The 20,231-nt window shown below is 36.9% G+C and overlaps 1 pseudogene; it reads left to right on the top strand.

Moving 5' to 3' along the window:
* Window positions 1–357: 357 nt before the first annotated feature.
* The window catches only part of LOC129528454 (histone-lysine N-methyltransferase 2C-like), a 54,472-nt pseudogene continuing 34,598 nt past the window's right edge, over window positions 358–20,231 (top strand).

The following is a 20,231-nucleotide window of genomic DNA, read 5'->3' as shown; positions in this document are numbered from 1 at the left end:
TGTAGGAGTGGGAAAGAGAAAAATCATGCAAAGGCTTGCTGATAGCGTTCACAGTGACAGCCCGAAAGTATGATTCTAAGGTTGTAAGCATTTTATATTTAGATTTTTAAGTTGTGGAGTATACTTTTAAAGATAAAAATAATAAGCCAGGTCTCTTAATACTTATCTAAAGAAGTGTTTGTATAACATTTAATAAAATGTTTTATCTCAGTGGCATTTGGATTTAAAAATTATTTTGGGCTGTCACAGAATGTTGACTTTTCCTAATCTATTACATAGGGCCGTGGGTCTGGATTTCCAGGAAAGCGGAGACCTCGAGGTGCAGGACTGTCGGGGCGAGGTGGCCGAGGCAGGTCAATGCTGAAAAGTGGAATCGGAGCTGTTGTATTGCCTGGGGTGAGGCTTGCTTCATGTATATTTTCTCTAATCTAAATGTCAGTTAATGATGAAAATCTCATAGCAAGTTATTTTGAACTTAAGAGTCATATAAATAGGTCAAAATGTTTATTTTACTGTCCTACTTTGCTTTTTTTTTTTGAGCCTCTGGTTACGTTTTCTTGTATATTTACTTTCTCATCCTTTCTCTTTTCTTACCTTCCTCTTTGACTCCTTATCTTTCTATGCCAACCCTCTCTAAAAAGTCAGTATGTAATATAGTTGCTCTTTAATTTAAAAATTTTAAGATTGATATTTGCTTACTATCATGTTATGAGGCTTTATTTATATGTGTATTACAAATATATTTGCTAACTACTAGCAAATATTTTATGTAATAACTTTGCTATTTATTAAAATCCTGTTTTTAAAATTCTGAAATGTCATTTTAAGTATAGGAGACAGGTGAAATTGTTCAAGTTTACTACTAAACCAGGAATAAGGAAGCTTAGATTCTCGTCCTTTTTTCAAAAAGAAAAATTTTCAAACCAGGCTTATTGAGGTATAGTTGATATAAGCTATATTTGACATGTACAATTCCATAAGCTTTGATATATACATATACACCCTTGAAAACGACACCACAATCATGATAGTGAATATATTCATCTCCCAACGTTTCTTCATGTCCCTCTGTAATTTTCTGCATTCCCCCTGCCATCCGTCCTTGTCCCCAAGATTAGTTTGCATTTTCTAGAGTTGTATATAGGTGGAATCATACAGAACTGTATGCTTTTTGGACTGATTTATTTCAGCACAATTATTTGGAGATTCATCTATGCTGTTGTACTTGTTAACAGTGTACTCCCCTTTCTTGCTGAGTATTAATAAAACTGTGGATGCACCACAGTTGTAGACCTGTGCACTTTTTTTCTTCTTCTTTTTTTTTTTTTTTTTTTCGGAGACAGGTTCTCTTTCTAATTCCTGGCTGGAGTGCAGTGGTGCGATCATAGCTAACTCCAGCTTTGACCTCCCACCTCTGTCTCCCAAGTAGCTGGGACCATAGCTGTGTGCCAACACACCCAACTACTTTTTAAAAATTTTTAATAGAGACAGCATCTCACTATGTTGTCCAGGCTGGTCTCGAACTTCCGAGCTCAAGCAATTTTCCCACCTTGGCTTCCCAAAATGCTGGGATTACAGGCGTGAGTCACCATGCACCAGCCTGTAGTCTTACATTCTTGTAATGTCTTCATCTGGTTTTGGTATCAGCATAACTCCAGCTTCATAGAATGAATCAGAAAGTATATTCTCATCTTCAGTTTTCTGGAAAAGTTGTGTAGTAGTGGAAATGTATCTTCTTATATTATACATGAATTTATTAGTGAAAGCATCTTGGCCTGAAATTTTCTTTGTGGGGGGTTTTTGTTGTGTTTTCTTTTTTTTTTTCTTTCTTTCTTTTGAGATGGAGTTTCGCTCTTGTTGCCTAGGCTGGAGTGCAATGGCACAATCTCAGCTCATGCAACCACTGCCTCCCAGGTTCAAGTGATTCCCCTGCCTCAGCCCCCTGGTTCACCATGTTGGCCAGGCTGGTCTCGAACTCCTGACCTCAGGTGATCCACCTGCCTTGACCTCCCAAAGTGTTGGGATTACAGGCGTGAGCCACCATGCCCAGGCTGGAGTGCAGTGGCGTGATCTCTGCTCACTACAGACTCCACCTCCCAGGTTCAAGCAATTCTCCTGCCTCAGCCTTCTGAGTAGCTGGGATTACTGGCATGCACCAACATGCCTAGCTAATTTTTGTGTTTTGGGTAGAGATGGGGTTTCACCATGTTGGCCAGGCTGGTCTCGAACTCCTGACCTCAGGTGATCCATCTCCCAAAGTGCTGGGATTACTGGATGAGCCACCGGTGCCCAGCCTGTGGGACAGTTTTTAACAACAAATTGTATTTCTTTAATAGGTACCTATTTAGGTTATCTGTCTCTCCTTGCATAAATTTGCACCTTTCAAGAAATTTGTTGATTTTGTCCATCTTGACAAATTAAAGGAATGGAGTTGATCATAATGTTTCTTATTATTTTAATACCTGTAGAATCTGTAGTGATTTCACCTCCCTCATTCTTGATACTAATAATTTGTATCTTGTCTTATTTTTTTCCTGATCAGTCTGGCTAGAGATTTATCAATCTTATTGATCTTCTTGAGTCAGCCTTTGTTTTCATGGACTTTTCTCTGTTTTCTTTCCTCTTTCTGTTTTATTGATTTATATTCTCATCTTTATTTTTTCCTATCTTCTCACTTTGAGTTTAATTTGATCTTCTTTTTTTGTTTACTCTTACGTGTCCCTGCTTGGAAGGGACATTTGTGGAGTTTAGGTCAGAGCTTTCTATTCTCCTTGGCTTATATCTGTGGTCTAGGAAAATGAAATTTCTATCACCTTCTGGATAAATCACACTATTATCTATGCAGGCAACAATAGCACATATTTTCTCAAAGATTACCTTTTCCCTCAAGTTAGGTTTTATTTTTCTAGCAGTCTAAAGGTCATGAAATAAATTATAAAATAAAAACAGTGGGTCTTCAAGCTAGATGATACTGTTTTCTTTCTTGCGTGGACAATTATTTTAAAATATTTTGGTTTTTCTGCACTTATTATTTAAATATGACTCCCCACCCCCACTTGAATCTAGGGACATTGTAGTTTTCTACTGCAGACTTTGTTTCTGGTTTATACTGGGAATATATTGTTTATCATTTTCAGTGAAAGCATCCACTGGTTAAATTTCCTTTTAAAAATAATAATGGATCTTTACAATTTCTTTGAGCTGCTCAGTGTGTATAATGTGTTGAATTTTCTGTTAGTAGTTGGGAGGTAGAAATAGATACTTTATCTCTATTTTAGCCATTTCCCTAATTATATATCTCAATAGTCTTGTCAATGCATCATTAGTCCTATGACTGAATTAATGATTATTTTTAGTAGTCACTTAATTTCTTACTGATGATGATGATTCTACTTCTGTGAATCATCTTGGATGATTCTCTAAAATCTTAGAAAGCTAATTTTGTTAATACTATGCATATAACACATCAATACATTTTCTCTATTAAAAAAATTAAAGCGCTATAGGTAGATCAGAATTTACCATTACTAACTCCTCAGTCCTCCTTATTTCCCTGTTACCAGTTTGGTATATTTATATATTAGGTTGATCCATATGAAATTGCCAATATTATTTCTGAACTGATGAAAAGCAGCAATTTCTTATGATTCAACCTGTTATATGTGCCCATAGACTACATGTAATGACTTTGCAGGTTTTTATATTATAGTGCTATACCTCAAATACTGTTCTGCAATTTATTTTTTCACTCAACAACGTCTTTTGTAATTTCTTTCATGGCAGTCTATACAAGTTTCTACCTCCCTACTTTTAAAATGTTGCATAATTTTCTAATGTTTGGATTTGTCATGGCTTTACTTACTCCCTAATGATGAATATTGGCATTATTAACACTTGTAGTCATTAGGGTTCATATGACTATAAATTGCTCTTATTAAGCATTAGTACTATCCATTAAAACTGCTTTTAGGCTGGACACGGTGGCTCATGCCTGTAATCCCAGCACTTTGGGAGGCTGAGGTGGGTGGATCATGAGGTCTTGAGATCAAGACCATCCTGGCTAACATGGTGAAACCCCATCTCTACTAAAAATACAAAAAATTAGCCGGGCATGGTGGCAGGCACCTGTAGTCCCAGCTACTCGGGAGGCTGAGGCAGGAGAATGCCGTGAACCTGGGAGACAGAGCTTGCAGTGAGCTGAGATTGTGCCACTGCACTCCAGCCTGGGTGACATAGCAAGACTCCATCTCAAAAACAAACAAACAAAAAAACAAAAAAAAAACTGCTTTTAAATGTATTTGTATTGAAAAATACTGAGATGTAGTCCTTCTATTTAGTTAACCAACCAACCTTCCTTCCTTCCTCTTTTTTTTTTTTTTTTTTTTTGGAGACACGGTCTCACTCTGTCACCCAGGCTGGAGTGCAGTGGCATAATCTTGGCTCACTGTAACTTCTGCCTCCTGGGTTCAAGTGATTCTCCTGCCTCAGCCTCCTGAGTAGCTGAGACTACAGGCATGTGCCACCACGCTCGGCTGTTTTTTGTATTTTTGGTAGAGACAGTATTTCACCATGTTGCCCAGGCTGGTCTCCAACTCCTGAGCTCAAGCAATCCACCCACTTCAGCCTCCCACAGTGCTAAGATTATAGGCATGAGCCACCACACCCAGCTGGTTAATCTTCTTTCAGTTGTTCCTCAAGAAAAGTAATTCAGTTGTTTTATGTTTTGACCTTGAACATAACCTGTTGTGTTTCAACTCTGTCTTTCCAGGCTTAGGTTATAAGCTTTTTAAAGAAACAGGATTGTATTTTATGATTTTGGCAGTGCCCTCCTTGTCTTCTTTCTACAACTTCTAGTTCAGAGCTTTATTTTGTTTCATAATCACTCTAGAAATTATTAACAAACCAGTGGGTACTTAGTTGATTTAGTCAAATAGAACTAAGTCCAGACTGAACAATATTGGTTGATAATCATTTGGCTGATACTGAAATTTGGATGTTATTAAAAATAATATTCTAAAGCGGTGCTAATAGAAATATAATGAGAACCACATATGCAATTTAAAACTTCCTAGTAGCCACATTGAAAAGTTACAGTGAGCTGGGTGCAGTGGATCATTTGAGGTCAGGAGTTAAGAGACCAGCCTGACCAATATGGTGAAACCCCGTCTCTACTAAAAATACAGAAATTAGCTGGGCATGGTGGTGGACAACTGTAATCCCAGCTACTTGGGAGGCTGAGGCAGGGAGAACAGCTTGAACCAGGAGGCAGAGGTTGCAATGAGCCGAGATCGCGCCATTACACTCCAGCCTGGGCAACAAGAGTGAAACTCATCTCGAAACAAAATAAAGGTTATAGTGAACAGGCGAAATTAATTTTAATGCCTTCCATTTTGACCGATATATCTAAAATATTACCATTTCAACATGTAATATGTAATTATGTGCTGTATTTTATGTTTGCAGGACATCTCAGTTCAGACTAACTACATTGCAGATCCCAAGTGTGTGTCATTAAAATAGTGATAGATTTGTGTGTGTACATACTTATAATATTATCATTTATAGTTTCTTGATTAGAATTCTGCATAATCAAGTCTTACTAAGACAGGTTTATTATATTTTCTCATTACTTCTTGGTCTAAAGGAATACTACCTCTAAAGAGAGAATGAGTTGAATAATAAAATGTCATGACTCCATTTTACTGTAGTATCTTAGCATTAATATTTGGAATTGTTATTCTAGGCCTTAGCAAAAATATATGTTTTGATTATGAATTTTCTGAAGCTTTCCAGTTAAGTGTAAAACAAGTGAAAAATATAACTTTGTATTTTGTGTATTTTGCTTTTTATAGGTGTCTACTGCAGATATTTCATCAAATAAGGATGATGAAGAAAACTCTATGCACACTACGGTTGTGTTGTTTTCCAGCAGTGACAAATTCACTTTGAATCAGGTTTGAACTTGACAATTTACTGTCTTCCTCATTGAATTCCTCCTTGTATATTTCTGCTTTATCTCATATACACAGAAGTGATCCAATATTTAGCTATAGAGCTGTATTAGTTAAGAAGGTATTTTTAAAGTAAAATTTGTAGGTTTTTAGCTTAGTCTCCATTTAAAATATGTTCTGTTTTCTTAACTTCAGGATATGTGTGTAGTTTGTGGCAGTTTTGGCCAAGGAGCAGAAGGAAGATTACTTGCCTGTTCTCAGTGTGGTCAGTGTTATCATCCATACTGTGTCAGTATTAAGGTAAACATCCTTAAATTGAGTTAACAAATATGTATTAATTTTTATTTGGTTTTAGTAGTAACATGAGCTCCCAGTTCTCACAATTAAGTATTATGATTATTAAACATATGTGACAGTATTTAAGTACTTTAAATACTGCTTTTAAGGGTTTGCTATCTGAAGAAATTTGCTTCTCTATAAATCTTATATTGTACTAATATCCTGCTTTTGCCTTGAAAAAGTAAAACATAAAAATATATGCATTTAATTTAAAAGACAATCTATACTATTCACAAAGGTTTTAGGTTTAGCTGATTCATTTTGTCTGTTGATTTATAAAGCTGAGAACTGGAGTATTTAGTAAAAAATTATTAGCCCATTCTGTTCTTTCCCACATTCTCTCTCCTCTGTGCTCACTCATACACAAAATGACATTTTCTCCTTATAGCCAAAAGAAACAAAACAAGTGTCATATTTAATGCAATTGGTAATAATCGAGAGTCAGCACTGCTCACTTTCAAGCATTTCAGGATAGAGGCTTTCTGGGGAACCTTTTAAGTGGTATCGTGTGCTTGGTTTCAAATATGGACAGGTCTCAATACTTCACTAGTTTTATCTAAGGTTCTTGGTTTTTTCTTTTTAAGAACTCAGTCTTAATAAAACTTACATATTTGAATAAAGTGTCATGGCCACTGGAAGCAAGCATGGAGGTATAGCTGTACAGCAGAGGTCTTAAACTGTATACTCCACAAGGAAATCTTTTCTAGTATTGCCATACCTTGTAATATAAATACTAACCTCAGTTTCAATAATAGGTTGTGAATCATGAGTGATTTTTATACCATTCTCCCTGCCCTTCAGACATCACTGTGTTATATCATTGACGGTAAAATGTCAGTATAGTAAGCCAATCAACATTATCTCCTTCAGAATTCTTTGTTGATAACTACAGTAGTATTTATTTTATAGGGTAATACAGGTTTTTGTGAATTTAGGAATCAAAATGAAAGATTGTAATTAATACTATCCAAAATAGAAGACTAGTACGGTTAATTTATGTAGTTTTTTAAAATTAGTTGCTCATGGTATGTGACTGAAAAACACAGAGTATATAAAGCCAATTAAAAATGAAGTTATATATGCATAAAACATGTTTATTTTCTTCTTTGTGCTTTATATTCTGTATAAAAGTAGCTGCTATCATTAGATTTTGTTTTTTAGAATACTTAATGTTTTGGACCTAAGGAAATTGAATAAGATCCCTTTCAAGATAGTAATATATTTCTTTTAACCCATCCAACAATTACCGAATTCCCATTTTACAGATGAGTACGACTTACATAAGTTAAGTTTGGACAATTAGTGCACTATCAGACACCTAGTTATTCCTGTTTTTAAAAATTATGTGTGGTTCCTTTTACACAACACTGTTTTGGACAGTATAGAATACTGCAGTCTCATTGAGAAATACAGCAGTATCTAGAAATATACTAGGGATATGTGAATTGGCTCAGCTTGCATTTTTATTGCAGGAGGCAATTGTTTGTGGATAAGCTTGATACCTTTGAAGCTTCTTTTTAAGCTTGCTGGGGCAAGTCTAGAAAGCCTTCACTCTAAGGTGGATATTTTCAAACTTTATGGTTTTAGAACCTTAACACTCTTTAAAATTACTGGGGATGCCATAGTTTTTGTTCATGAGGATTTTAACTATGGACTATTCAGCATTTTAGAAATTAAAACTAGGAACATTTTGTAACACAAGACTACAGAAGCACAACCTGTACAATGTCAGTGTAATATTATGATACAACATGTAGCTTCTATAAACACCACTGTATAATTGTGAATAAAGTGAAAAAAGTCAAATTAAATCTTAGTATTATTTAAACTTGTTTTAAGTTTACAGACCCACTGGGGTTCCCTAGTCCACATTTTGGTAGCTGCAGTCCTAGCATTAGTTTAACCCTATACTTAAGACTTGGCCTTTCTGGGATCACTACTGAATTCTATCCCCTGTTCACCAGTGTCTTTGTACTCTGACTGGTTGTGCTTCACTTGTCTTTGAGCCTTTTGCAAGCTCTGGTAATTGTGCAGCTTACAAATTCCCAGTAGGTGTACTTTCCCCTGGTTGTGGGTCTTTGGGCTTCTAGAAGTACGGCTTGGTGTTCCACCAAAGACTTCAGGGGATCCTTTGTAGATTTCTGGAGCTCTTAGTCCTTATTGCTTCTTCATTTTGAGTACTGTGTCCTGCAAATTCCACTGCCTCACCTTCCCTAACCTCAGCGAGGCCATTGATTGTACTCTGCTGAGGTTCTCCCTCCCTGGGCAGCGTTCTGGAAAATGTTTCTAGGCAGAATATCATAGGACTCCCTGAGTGTTTCCTTCCTCTCAGAGACCACTGTCTCCTTTACTATGTGTTGTCCAATATCTGAAAACAGTTGTTTCATACACTTTGTCCAATTTTCTACTATCTTATGGGAGAACAGGCTGGTCCCATCTACTCCATTATCGTTGAAGCATGTATCCGTATTAGATTATAAAACATATCTGTAACAACTTTGGGCATGGTACCATGGATGGAATCCTGGATGACATCTTATTTGAAAAAACTTTTAAAACTAAGGCTAAACTGGTTCAACAGAAGAAAAAAATGATAGTACAACCCCAGTACCTAAGTTAAAAGGAAATTTCAAAGAGGGAGAAATTGTTGAAGTGTTGAAGTACTAGAAGTCAAGAAACACAAACACTAATGTTTCCATTAGATTTGAGAATAAGAAGGTCTTGACAAGCCTGGCTTAAGCAGTTATGAGTGGATGTGGGTGTAGAGACCAGACTGTAGTGTTTTGAAGAGTGAATATAAGCGGAGAAACTTGAGAGTTTGGTTGTAAAAGGGACCACAGGTATCTGTGAAGAAAACTTAATAGGAATGAAGATAAATATTTTAAAAATTCTGCCACTAAACACCTCAGATCTGTCTGCCACTTTGTCTTCAGGTCATTGTTTAAGCCAGGGTCGGGCAGACTGGCCCATAGACTAAATCTGGCCCATTTCCTGTGTTTGCAAATAAACTTTTATTGAAATATGGCCATGTTCTTTTGTTTACATATATTTGTAGCGGTTTTTGCATTACACTGGCAGAGTTTTTATAAAGTTGCAACAGATCATATGGCCCTCAAAACTTTGTGTTTACTCTCTGGCCCTTTATTGGAAATGTTTGCTGGCTACTGCTCTAAGCCACCCTGATCTTACCCCAGGCCATTTCCTTCATTTGGGCAAATAACATACTAACTTGGTAATCTAAGACAAATTCTTAAAAATCAATAAGCTAATCAAAATAATAAATATACATGTTTAAAAATCAAATGACATTAAAAGCCTTGTAACGGGTCGGGTGTGGTGCCTCACACCTGTCATCCCAGCACTTTGGGAGGCCGAGGTGGGTGGATCACTTGAGGGCAGGAGTTCAAGCCAGCCTGGCCAACACAGTAAAACCCCATCTCTACTAAAAATACAAAAATTAGCCGAGTGTGGTGGCTCATTCCTCTAGTCCTAGCTACTCAGGAGGCTGAGCCAGGAGAATTATTTGAACATGGGAGCCGGAGGTTGCAGTGAGCTGAGATCACACCACTGCACTCCAGCCCAGGCAACAGAGCAAGACTCCATCTCAAAAAAAAAAAAAAAAAAGGCCTTGTAATGAACAACCAACTCTTGTCTTACTCTACCTCCACATCTGAGGCAATCACTTTTAATCTTTTCAGGTCTTTTTTCTTGTGGTTAATGTTACAGCTCTAAATAATCAACTGGTTTACTGCTTTATCAATGCTAGATTTTGTTGACTTTCTGCTATGAATAAATAAATTCTGATTTAGCTCTTAAAATACACCCCCTTCCTTCTCCCAATATAGTTGTATTACTATGTTTAGTTCAATTAATAAGGTGTTGGTTATGACTCAGTAAATGTTCACTGCAGATCTAAACAGTATACTATGAGTTTCTTTTGTCTTTCATGGAGTTTTTAATAACAAGAAAGTAATAGTGACTCTCCATTCGTTCTTTGTTTTTGCCTACTATAGAACTATCATATAAGATTATTTTTTAAAGCACTGTTTTTTTCTGGGAGAAGTCCTACCCTCCTTCTAGACATTCCCTTCTCCTGCTCTGATATGTGCCAGTGGCTTCTGGGTGTGTTGTTCTCATCCTTAAACTTCCCTGGCCTGATGTTCTTTGTTGGATCTGTTGATTTATAGATCCCAAGTCTTCCTTTTCTTTGTAATACATCCTCATTCTGTTCCGCATATCTCTAAGTAACTTTATTAGAAGGAGAATGAAGGAGCTGAATTTTGAGTCTTCCTGTGTCTACAACGTATTCTCTCTTCACACATAGTTGCTTGTGTAGCTAGGTTGAGAATTGTACTTTGAAAAGTATTTTCCTGTAGAATTGGAAACTTATACTCTTCTAGCATCTGGAGTTGGGAAGTTTTGTGCCATTCTGATGGGTGTTCCTTTGAATTTAACTCTTTTATTTTCTTCTCTGGTAGCTTTTAGGCTTTCATGTACCTCATGATCTGAATTTTTATTCCGTACCCTCATTACTTGCTGTTTCATTATAATGTGGGCACTTGATTGGCTCTGTCTGACGATCCTAGTCTTTTGAGATGTTAAAGAAGTTCCGCAATCTTAATATTACATGGTGTGGTTTCCTTCAGGAGTTTGTTAGGGATTTGGAGATTCCCAAATATTCTGCTAACTTATACCCTTGAGAGAGGGGAGAATAAACAGAGGAATGAATGTGAACTTCAGAATTCCTAGCTTCATAGTCTAAATAGAAATCCTCTAAGATCATAAATGTCCCTAAGAACTCACGCTTTACATTAATTTTTTTGGTATTTTTTCTATTGATTCTAAGCATGGAAATGTAGATGGAGATTTTGTTGATGTATTTTCAAATTATGTATCAATAACAGTGAAGCTTACTTGATTTCTTTAAAATCTGGTCACTATATCTATAAATATAGTGGACATTAAATGTACAGCATAAGGTAATTATGTGGACTTTAAAAAGGCATTAAAATATGTGCCATTTTCTATTATTCTGCTCAGTAGGCTCCTAAAAGCGTGTATGAACATGCCCAACCCAGTATTGGGCCTCCGTAGGTGCTCAATAAATGTTAGTTGATTGCCCCTTTCTGCTTCTAGGTACATAAGCACCATATTAATTTATATAGTATATTTGATTATGTTAGGTTAATGCATAAATCACATGGATTGGTTGTTTCTTTCACAGATCACTAAAGTGGTTCTTAGCAAAGGTTGGAGGTGTCTTGAGTGCACTGTGTGTGAGGCCTGTGGGAAGGCAACTGACCCAGGAAGACTCCTGCTGTGTGAAGATTGTGACATAAGTTATCATACCTAGTGCCTAGACCCTCCATTGCAGACAGTTCCCAAACGAGGCTGGAAGTGCAAATGGTTCTCTAGGGTTTGTTTGCCTTGTCAGTCTTTCAAGTTCAGAGCTTTCTCATACCACTTTAGTTTTTAAAAATTAGCCATACCTATTTAATTGAATAATACACATATTCTATGATAGATACCACTAATCAGAAAAATTTTCACATACACATTAAATCATTTGCCCCATTATGTTCGTATGTAGCTTCCTGAATTACAGTAACTGAATAACTAAGAAAATAAAATTGAGACTTTTCGGGGGGATTTGGATTTCAGGTGTGTTTGGTGCAGACACTGTGGAGCAACATCTGCAGCTCTAAGATGTGAATGGAAGAACAATTACACACAGTGCGCTCCTTGTGCAAGCTTATCTTCCTGTCCAGTCTGCTATTGAAACTATAGAGAAGAAGATCTTATTCTGCAATGTAGACAACGTGATAGGTATTGTGCTATTTTTTCATCTTTTTAAAGCTTTTCTCTTTGAAATGTAGCAAAAAAAAAACTGGAAAATAGCTTTTCCTTAATCACAAGTTTTAGGTATGGAACTTTTTGCCTTGTAGATTTTTAGTCACCTAGAAACTTACAGAATTGATTTCCTGTTTTGAATTCTCAACTCCAGACTAAAGTTTTGTTTTGTTTTGTTTTTAAATTTAGAGACAGAGTCTTGCTCTGTCGCCAGGCTGGAGTGCAGGGGCGCTATCTTGGCTCACTGCAAACTCCACCTCCGCCTCCTGGGTTCAAGCGATTCTCCTGCCCCAGCCTCCGGAGTAGCTGGGACTACAGGTGCATGCCACCACGCCCAGCTAATTTTTGTATTTTTAGTAGAGACGGTTTCACCATGTTGGCCAGGATGGTCTCCATCTTTTGACCTTGTGATCCGCCCACCTCAGCCTCCCAAAGTTTTATGATTATAGGCATGAGCCACTGTGTCCACCCAAGACTAAAGATTTTTAATTTAGGCCTTTTTGAGGGTTTAGGAATCCCTTGAAATTAGATGGAGAATTATTGCCTTCATCTATGCCGTTTCTTATGAAGGGTTTCTGAATCTTTTAATAGATTATAAAAAATATCTAACACTTTCTGTTCTCCTTAAACCACTTTCTCTTAAAGCTCTAGATACTAGATATCTAGGTATTAGATAGCACCTTCTGCCCTCCCTACATAATTATGTGGAATTTCAAAATCAAGAATGTTTCTTTGCTTTCATTGGTATATTGTTGTACTCTTCAGAAGTTAAGCAGTGAACATATATTGATAGTATTATTTTATCAGTAGTACAGTATTCTTGGGACTCTGGCTACTAATTATCTGTTCCATTGCAAGACAACTTTTTACTTTATTTCCCAATTACCATTCAACATCGCTTTCCATGAGATATGTCTACTTCAAGTTAGATGCATTGCCTGGAGCCCATATATGCTAGCACTGCCATTTGCAGTTTTCTGAATACCTTTGTGTTTGCCCTAACTAGCTTCCTTGCTGTCTTTGAAATATTTAATATATGATTATAAAATAATTAGCTTCCTTATGTAATGTGCTTTGCTTCCTCTCTAATAGTTGTTCTCATTCCTTTTTATTTCCTCCTTAGCTCTATGAAAGTTTTTCTGTTAATAGGGATAGTTAGGAGAAAAGGGCAAGGTAGGAGGAGCATGTGAGGCTTAGGGCTTTTAAGTTTGAAGACTCAGTGTTACAGGTTTAAAAGGTAGCAGTTCTCAGTATATTCCATTTTTTTAAAAAAATGTACAAATATGGTCTTTTTAGATGGGTGCATGCAGTTCGTCAGAACTTAAATACTGAGGAAGAAGTGGAAAATGTAGCAGACATTGGTTTTGATTGTAACATGTGCAGACCCTATATGCCTGCGTCTAATGGTAAGAGAATAATTTAAACTGTGAGTCTGCACTCTTGTACCACTCATTTGCACCTTACTGTCCATAACCAATGAATTAGCTTAGCTCTACTCTATTTTATCTTTGTGAAACTTACTTTGACAAGTATTTTATGAAAAATATTATTGTTGGTTATACATGACTTATCACAACTTGTTATAAAACAATTTACATGAAACAATAAAAAGCACATACTTTAGATGTAAACTATAATTTTGCTTCCAAGGAACATGATCTTGTAGTTATTGACAATATGTCAAAATCCAATGTGTTGATTCTTTCTTAGCCAGGTTTTCCTCCATGACTTGAGTATTTCCTTCATCACTTCTTGTTTTGTTGTTGCTTTAAAAAGTGCTTTTAACTTTAGTGTTCAAACATTTATTTTAATAAAATGAGTATAGAAACAGAAAATTTAATCATATATAAGTATGTAAATACACTTTACCTTTTCTGAAAAGAATTACCTGGATTTTTTTTTTCATTTCAGTGCCTTCCTCAGACTGCTGTGGATCTTCACTTGTAGCACAAATTGTCACAAAAGTAAAAGAGCTAGGTAAAATTTGAACTGCTTTACTTAATTTAATTAATTTACTTTGCTTAATTTTTACATAATTGGCTTACCACTTGTAAAATCTGCTTCAATCATATGGGTGTTCTATCCAAATTCCATAATGTTGGTAATCATTTCCACAATGATATATAAAATGTCATCCAGCTTTACTGGGGCAGTATTCCTATAAATTTCAGCAAGTTGGCAACAAAAATAACAGCTCTTAGAATAACCATTAATGCCATACTTACTTTGGTTTCATTGATATATTACTGTGCTTAATTATCAGTTAGCAGAAAATACGGCCTAGTTAGCAAGCAGATTTCTTTTAGAATTAATTCAATCTGTTAATTTTTAAAATAATTAATAAGCCTAGTATGGTGATTAATATGACATTCTTATTAAACAGTCATTCTTTTGAATACTTGTATTTAATAGTACCTGATACAAAAACATTTGGATAGTACAGGAATTGTTCTAAGGAACAACAGTTTTGTACATTTAAAATTAAATCTGCAGGATTTGTACTTATTTATTACTTCTCCCTATTAGTAATTATGTTGATACTCTGATTTTTCCAGATGAGCTTCTGGAGTATTCTCTCTTTTCTTGTGTAAATAGATCCCTGCCTTTTGATCTTTTCCAGGAAAAAGCTCATAGTGGATTAGCTGAGCATTGCATTTCTTTGCAGTGCTTCTAACTCTTTTTGTTGGGACATGAAAATAGAAATGCCAGGAAGACTTTTTTGAGACGGAGTCTCGCCCTGTCACCCAGGCTGGAGTGCAGTGGCACGATCTCGGCTCACTGCAACCTCCGCCTCCCGGGTTCAAGCGATTCTCCTGCCTCAGCCTCCCGCATAGCTGGGATTACAGGTGCCCGCCACCACGCCCGGCTAATTTTTTGTATTTTTAGAAGAGACAGGGTTTCACTGTGTTAGCCAGGATGGTCTCGATCTCCTGACCTCGTGATCTGCCTGCCGCCTCGGCCTCCCAGAGTGCTGGGATTACAGGCATGAGCCCCCGCACCCGGCCCAGGAAGACCATTTTTTAAAAACATGTAACATTTCTGCCTATAATCCAAGGAAGTTTGACCTATTTTTCCTAGTTTTTATTGGGTTTCATGAAGTTAATTATTCATGCATTTCATAGATACGTAATTGCTTTCTGGAACTACAGTCACATTCCCTTGACATGGGTATCAGTAATCAGTAATCAGTCAAATTTAAAATGAAAGTTTAGATTTGTATTCTTGGGATTTTGTAATTTTAGACCCACCCAAGACTTATACCCAGGATGGTGTGTGTTTGACTGAATCAGGGATGACTCAGTTACAGAGCCTCACAGTTGCAGTTCCAAGAAGAAAACTGTCAAAACCAAAACTGAAATTGAAGATTATAAATCAGAAGAGCGTGGCCATCCTTCAGACCCCTCCAGACATCCAATCAGAACATTCAAGGGATGGTGATATGGATGATAGTCGAGGTAATACTAATTTATTTTCCATGAAATATGTGTGCAAGAATTACAGCATATAAAGTAACTTTTGAAATATGTGTATGATTTACCAAAGGGTAAATCACACTGACTTAGATAACCCCGATGTGACCCTTGCCATCTCCAAATGAGTGATCTTCTTAGACCTTGCCTTTTCAGGTTCTCTTCCTTTCACACGTTTTAGAACAGACCTACCTTACAGAAATCTCAAGGAGCACCATATCTTTGAAGATCACAGGTGGGGAAATACAGAGGGCTTGACTTTAGTTTGCTAGATAATGACACAAACCTTCTCAGATACTGTGAGCTTGGATAATACCATGTTTAAGTGAAGGTAGTTGATGCATACATTCTAGAAATGGAAAAGCTGTCATTTAATATTACTTCAGGTATAACTTCATATTCACCAGTGTGCATCATAAAGTATTGGTTTATAAACATTTTCTTAATCAAAGTAAATATAAGGTTTTTCTAGCTGAATTCTTTTTTTTTTTTGGTTGGGAGACAGGGTCTTGCTCTGTTGCCCAGGTTAGAGTGCAGTGGCATGATCTTGGCTTACTACAACCTCTGCCTACTGGGTTCATGCGACCCTCCTACCTCAGCCTCCTGAGTAGCTGGGACCTTGGATGCGGGCCACCACGCCTGGCTAATTTTTGTATTTTTTTGTAGAGATGGGGTTTTGCCATTTTGCCAAGACTGATCTTGAACTCCTGGGCTCAAGCTATCTGCTCTGCTCAGCCTGCTGAATCCTTGAGATAGCAAAATGTTTTAATAGTAACCTAAAATCCAATATGAATTAAAGAGGATTACTGTAGGTTTCCTCATTTTTGGGGTGGTTATTTATTTTCAACTGATTCAGAATTGAAGCGATAATTATTTCTGTTCCATTACATTTTATTTCATAGTTTTTTTTTTTTTAAGGGGCAGTGTCTTGTTACATTGCCCAGGCTGGTTTCCAACTCCTGGGCTCAAGTGATCCTCCTGCCTCAGCCTCTCAAGTAGCAGGTACTATAGACATGTGCCTCTGCAGCCGGCTTTGAGACAATAGAATTTATTGAATACCTACTGTATGTCAGATGTTGGAAATCATATCAGTGTACAAAACAGGTAGAATTCTCTGCATAGAGTTTATATTTTAATGTTAGGTAACTCAACTCTTAAAAAAAATCAGTTAATTATAATGTGTTTGGCAAGTCCCATGGTAAAAATTAAGTTTGATAAAGAGGAATTGCCTGGCCAGGCACAGTGGCTTATGCCTGTAATCTCAGCACTTTGGGAGGCCAAGGTAGGTAGATCACTTGAGGTCAGGAGTTCGAGACCAGACTGGCCAACATGGTGAAACCCGTTCTCTGCTAAAAATACAAAAATTAGCCAGGCTCAGTGGCATGCACCTGTAATCACAGCTACTTGGGAGGCCAAGGCAGGAGAATTGCTTGAACCTGGGAGGCGGAGGTTACAGTGAGCCGAGATTGCACCACTGCACTCCAGCGTGGGTAACAGAGCAAGACTCTGTCTCCAAAAAAAAAAAAAAAAAAGGAATTGGAAGTACAGACAGGTGTTTAGGGTCCATATGAACAGAAAGCAGTATTTGAGCACAGATTTTAAAGAGGTGAGTGAGTGAGCCACTTGATTACCTGAGAGAAGAGCATCCCAGACAGTGAGGAAGCCAGTGTAAAGGCTCTGGGTGAGAGTGTGCTGAGCATGTTTGAAGAGTGTTGTGGAGACCAACAGAGTGAGCAGAGGGGACAGTCAGAAGGTGAGAAGATTAGAGATGTGAGGACAAGAAGGACGGCTCAGTATATCTCACACAACCATAAGGTGATGTGTCAGTAGTTTGTGCTTAATAGCAATGGAATAGGAGGCCATTGAATGTTCCTGAAAAGGAGAACACCATGATCTTATTTATATTTTAAGAGGAACACTCTCCTATGATATAAGTAGATGATTAGATGCAAGAGTTATGACAGGTAGATCAGTGAGAAACAATGGTCCAGGTGAGAGGTAATTGTGGCTTTGAAAAGGTATGTCTTTTGTGGCCAGGCTCGGTGGCTCATGCCTGTAATCCCAGCACTTTGGGAGGCCAAGGCGGGTGGATCACCTGAGGTCAGGAGATCAAGACCATCCTGGCCAACATGGTGAAACCTTGTCTTTACTAAAAATACAAAAATTAGCTGGGCGTGGTGTCAAGCACCTGTAATCCCAGCTATTTGGGAGGCAGAGGCAGACGATTGCTTGAACCCAGGAGGCAGAGGTTGCAGTGAGCCAAGATCGAGCCACTGCACTCCAGCCTGGTGACAGAGTGAGACTCCATCTCAAAAAATAAATAAATATATGAAAAGATATGTCTTTTGTATGTTCTTGATAATTTTTGTTTTTTAGTGTGTTTTGGGTCTATGTTGCTGGGAGAAACACTTTCTGATGCTTGTATGTAACTGATTTTCAGATACAGTTGAACAGGTGATTTGATTTGGGGGCTTGGAGTTTGCAAAGAAGTAGTCCATATACTTGGAGGAATTGATCAGATCAGCATTAACAAGAATTTCCATTTCTGAGGATGTTAAAAAACGTCTGAAAAAGGTTTCCATAGTCTCTTAAATTGGGGAAGTGCTCCATTTCACAAAATATGAAAGGTTTCTTGATAATAGTACACATTGTTTCCCAAATTATGTGATTATAATACCTTTTTAAAACAACACAGAAGACCTTGGAAGGTTTTCCTTGTGACTTACCACTTGTAAACACTGAGAAATGGTGATATGTTTCAATTTCATATTTTCTCATTGACTCGTATCGGTAAAAGAAAATCAGTTGAAAAATTGCCCTTGATTTTTTAAAATTTACGTGAAAAAAATAGCCCATCTGAGTTTACTGAATTTGTCCTTATTTATATTGAATATGAAAAAAGATTCTTTAGTGTGTTGGATGTTAAATGCTAAGACAATTTTAGAATTTAAGGAATTGAATATACAGTATTTTCATGACTAGTCCCTCATGTTCATTTACATGCCAGGATCTCACATCCTTTGCAGAAGGAAAGGTGCATTCCTAGGGATAAAATAAATGCATGTTACTTGGACAACATTTTTGCTTTCTGTTTGCTAAATAAAAATCATTTTTAAAAATTTAGTATTGCCACACTTTGCCATATTAAAAATGTTTTAGATTACTATATTATCCTGAAACTACATGTACACACACACCCCTAAAATAAGTTTTATGGTATTTCATATGCCTGTATGGGAGAAAAAATAGGAAAAGAATACAATCATCATAAGTTCTTATTATTACGTTATGCTGAGATTTCTAATAACGCTGCCCCTTTCTGGGTATTTTTTATTAACCTAAAATTTGTGATGTTTTAGACTGTTTCACTAACATGTTTTGATAACGTCTCAGTACCCTTGGGAAAGCATTATAAAGTAGTGGGCAACGATGAAACCTACTCTGGATGTTTTTAGGCAAATTTTTTAACTTCTCTGATGCTAGTGTTCTCATTTATAAAATAGGTTAACCAGGATGAGCCCATAGGATAGTTGTGCTGATGAGGTGCAAGGATGCATGCCAGGCACCCAGCACTGGCTCTTCCCAGACATGGAGTGCTCAGTAACTGTGAGCTATTAGAATACAAGTGCCCAACCAGTGCTTGAGCAATTGTGTTCTCTGTCCAACAGAATTCAACAGAATCCCACGTTTGTCTTTATATGTGAATTCAGTTCCTTTTGAGTTAGTAAGAAATTATGCCTGTGTTGGGGTAATTGAACTTTCAGGAGGAGGGAATTGTCTGCCACAATTATTCTCTGAGCTTAATGTTTCCATGTCTTTTTCTTCATTTTGGAAGTTGTGGAAAAATTATAATGAAAGAGTATATAAACGTTTTCCTCTGTATTATAGCGTATCTGACAGTTTCCTTTATTAAAAAGTATGATATATTAGGGAGAGACTTGATGAATTTAAAATTAAAGTTTGAAAAGTGTTACTGACTATAAGTGATCTTCAGCTGTGCAGTTTTCAACTTGAGGTTGTCAGAATGTAATATTACACATTATATTACACACATCTACAGAATCCAAATTGTGATGTTCCTGGAGTATTGGAACAATGCCTATGACTTTTTGTTTCTATTGATTTTTAACTCTTCTAATAACCACTTCTTTAAGAAAAGTCATACATCATCACTTTGGTGTATCAGAAACAAATTCCTTATGCAATAAAAGCATACTTCTTTCTCATTCACCTACTGGGATCTACAAACCCTGTTAATGCAAGAAAAAAATCCCAAACCTCAATAAAATAACACTCTGTTTGTCTCAAGAGTGGAAACACAACACATTTCCTCTCAACTGGTGATCCCAGATCGACCATCACAGTGTATGGATGTGTTTGGAGGTGTGGGAATAGGACTGCACTGAGGCTCTAGAAGGCCAGCAGGTGGGGCAGACTGAATGGAGGGAGGAGAGTGGCATTCAGTAACTACTGGAGCGTGGGAAGAGTGAGGTAGACTGTCCATCTGTTGAAGGTGGCTGCTTCCTTGAGGTTTGTTACTTTCTGTAATGTTAATTCCCTCAACTTTTAAAATTTGATTTTTAGACAAGTTATACATTCAAATGATTTAAAAATTGGAAAA

The sequence above is a fragment of the Gorilla gorilla genome, chromosome 17 (genome assembly GCF_029281585.2).
Source record: "Gorilla gorilla gorilla isolate KB3781 chromosome 17, NHGRI_mGorGor1-v2.1_pri, whole genome shotgun sequence".
Taxonomy (NCBI): Eukaryota; Metazoa; Chordata; class Mammalia; order Primates; family Hominidae; genus Gorilla; species Gorilla gorilla.
The sequence above is the reverse complement of the archived record's forward strand: the minus strand, read 5'-3'. Positions and strand labels throughout refer to the sequence as shown.